The following is a 3637-nucleotide window of genomic DNA, read 5'->3' as shown; positions in this document are numbered from 1 at the left end:
AACACGCAGTGGTTCTCTGTTTGTCGTTGTTGTTTACAGTTTATTTAACTTGCTGTTTGCTGTTAATTTAATCTACTTATGTCTATGTGAAAATTTGCTCTATCGATAGTTCATTTCATTTATTATTTGTGTATTCTTTCACCTTATAACACATTCTGGATTCTTGCGAGTGTCATATACAGGATCTTGAGGTCCCTGAAGTGGCTCCCCAGAACTGAACCTTGTCTTCATTGATGTAGCTACAAACAGTCTGCTGGTCCCCCTGGACCGGGTTTTCTCCTGCCCTCCTGTTCTCAAAGTCACTTATAAAATAACCATTTTGAGGCTTAATAATAATTGCATACTCTTTGGCCTATTACCTTTGGCTTTTTATTAATTAACTCTTATATCTTAAATTAACCCATTTTTATTCAGCTAAATTGGAAAGTAGTCACACCTTGGCAAGGCTCATCTTTCCAGGCCCAGTGGGGGCTTCTTTCCTCATAACTTTTATAACCTGGAATTTCATTTCTAGCACATCGATTCTCTCTTCTTTCGCTCCCGCGAGGGTTTCACTTTGGATCCCATTTTCCTAGAGAGAAACACACTCAAACATAACACAAGATGACTTCTATTTAGTGTTGCCAAGAAACTGTGGCTCGTGTTTCATTAATTAGACAATTAGAAGCAGGTTTACCCAGGAGGCCTGAGGTTCTGGCTAGCAGGGTAAAGTTCACCAACCACGCACTTTATCTGGTAAATAACTCCTTAGAATACAGGGGAGGCCATGTGCTCTGCTTATAGTTAGCTGGCTCCGTCTTCTGGGTTTAATTATGAGGCAGAAGAACTGGGTGAAAGCCAGGAAGCAGGGCTGGGACTTCAGGTGCTGGGGGTCAGACTTCCGGCCTTTCCCGTCTTTCCTGAAGCCAGCCCACCTCAGGAGACTGGCTGCCCTGTGCCAGCTAGCACCGAGTGTGAAGCTACCCTTCCACCTCAGAACCTGGAGCGCTTAGCGGGACCTGACAGACCTGCCCTTTCCTTGCTTCTCCGTGTTGCCCTTGCATTTGCAGACCAGCTGCAAGCTAGAGCCGTTCCGCAGCGTTGCCCTGTGGAATGCCCCTATGGTGTCACTAAAGCCACTCGATGTCGCTGAAGGGATATTCTGTCTATCGGATCAGTCAGTGAGAACATTGCAGCCCATTGTTCCCCATCAGTTAAGAGGTGCCCTCCAAAGCCTCAGCACAGAGGGCCATTACAATCTCCAAGATGAGCTGAAAGCAACTGCCCCCCAAATTTATTGCAAATCATTCATGTGCATACGTGAGATTTAATTCTAACATCTTTGCATGCAATACTAAGAAGCAGGAGAACTGCCCTGGTTTTGTGTTGTTTATATTTAGTAGAGCTTTCAATATCTTGGTGTGGTTTTTTTTTTTCAATTTTTAGATGCAAGCTTTTGCAAACAAATCATAAATCATCAAAATATGGAGAGAGGGTAGGGGTGGGAAATCCTTCATTAATCCTCTCGGCTAACAGAAGGGGAGGAGTGTCCTTGTTTAGAAACCATTCTGAGGGAAGAGAAATGGTTACGTGATTAAAAGAACTTGCTACTCTTCCAGAGGACCCAAATTCATTTCTTGGCACCCACTTGGTGGCACACAGTCATCTGTAACTTCAGTTCCAGAGGAACTGACCCCCCCTCTTCTGACCTTCATGGACACCAGGCATGCACACGGTATCTATACACACATGCAGGCAAAATACTCATATACATGAAGTAAAAATAAATACTCAGAAAATGAAATGGTTCAGCCAGGCATTGTGGCACACGCCTTTAATTCCAGCACTTGGAAGGCAGAGAGAGGCAGATCTCTGTGAGTTCGAAGCCAGCCTGGTCTACAGCGTGAGTACAAGGGCAGCCAGGGGCTGTTAAATAGAGAAACCCTGACTCAAAAACAAATAAACAAAAAAAAAAAAAAACAACAAACGAACAAAAATCTCCAAATGCTGAGGTGCTGGGGGACTGGGATGCCTACGTGTGGACTTTAGGGAGGGGCATAACTCAGTTAACAGATAAATCAACATCAGTTCTCTAGAACAGCTGCTCGCCAGCCTGGAACTCCCACTATTTCACAGTGCGGGTGGAACTTCCTCCCTGGTACTGGACGCCCCTAGTGGAAGCTACAGCAAACGGAAGATGTGTGACAGGCTGGGAGGCGGAAAGGGCAGAGGAACTCCTCTCTGTAGGCTTAGTTTCCCACTACCTAAAAGGTAAAGTCAGCATATTGCAAGCACGGCAGGACTGAGCCAGTTAATACAACCTCAACAGCCGTATGTTTTAGAGCAGAGTTTTCACACTGGTATGTTTGGGGAACCCTGGAAGATGCCAAGTTAATGTCATTCCGGAAGGCTCTACCCTGAAGCCACAGCATTAAAGATGATGAGCAAGCTCTTTGGGGTCTGTATGCCCCCCCCCCCAAGAGACCCATATGAACACAGCTGCCCCTGAGTCAACAAAGTAATTCACTAAATAGTGTAGACAAACCGACCCCCTTACTATAAATGAGAGGCACCTGTATGATATCTTAGTTAACTAAATCTTCCAGAAAGCATTTAACACCAGCAGGAAGTTGCTGAGTCTGCTTGGGGCCCACTTACATAGTGGACGTAGAACAAGACTCCTCTAAGTTGGCCGTGGCAGAGACATGGAAACTGTAGCTGATACAGGATACGTTAAATTTGGCCCGACTCACACAGCTGGGGCACGTTGGAGTCTGGACTCAAGGCTGAGTTTGCCTAAACTCACATCCTCCTAGACAATGATGTAAGGCATCGTTTAACTAATCACAAATAGTGCTGAGTTTCGTCACATGTTAAATACTCTAGACAATTTAAAGAATGTAGAAGCTACATCTATTTAACAGCTTTTGACAGTACATATACAGCGTTGAAATAAATATCTATAGAGTATAAAAGCTGCCTTGACTTTTTTGTAATATTAGTATTTAATATGTAAATAACAGAAATATAGATAAGAGACCATATCTAGCTCAGAATCCATGAAAAAAAAATGTAGATGGTCTAGTTTTTTTAACAACACAGACACTGGCTTACAGTGCCATCTGCTGTTAGGAAGTGGTAATTACATTAGCCCTCACAGGATTTTTCAAATCTCGTGGAGGACGGAGGATGCCAATCTATGAAAAAAAATTAACTCATGCTATAATATAGCTCGTGTAAAACACAAATATGGACAAAAGGGGAAATAATCTCTATAGAGCTATAGGAAGATAGCATTGTAGAGGAAAAGCAAAGTAGAGGAACGGCACTGCCGTCGCTGTGGTGAGAACCTGCACAGATCTGGATAAGGGTTTATGCACAGTTCACCCCTTTTCCATTGACCTCACCAGAATCCTGTCTCTTTTTTTCTTTTCTAGAATTTTTCCTTCAAAGAATAAGCCTTAGTTTTAATTGGTCCCCTCTCTCCCACTTTTTTTCTCTTTCACCTGTAATTTAATTGCTTTGGGCACTTAGTTTTCATGCAAATCCCATGGTTTTTTTGTTGTTGTTTGTTTGTTTGTTTGGTTTTTTTTTTGGTTTTTCGAGACAGGGTTTCTCTGTGGTTTTGGAGCCTGTCCTGGAATTAGCTCTTGTAGAC

This window comes from Microtus ochrogaster, chromosome 21 (genome assembly GCF_000317375.1).
Source record: "Microtus ochrogaster isolate Prairie Vole_2 chromosome 21, MicOch1.0, whole genome shotgun sequence".
In the NCBI taxonomy this organism is placed as follows: domain Eukaryota; kingdom Metazoa; phylum Chordata; class Mammalia; order Rodentia; family Cricetidae; genus Microtus; species Microtus ochrogaster.
Note: the sequence above shows the minus strand (reverse complement) of the source record.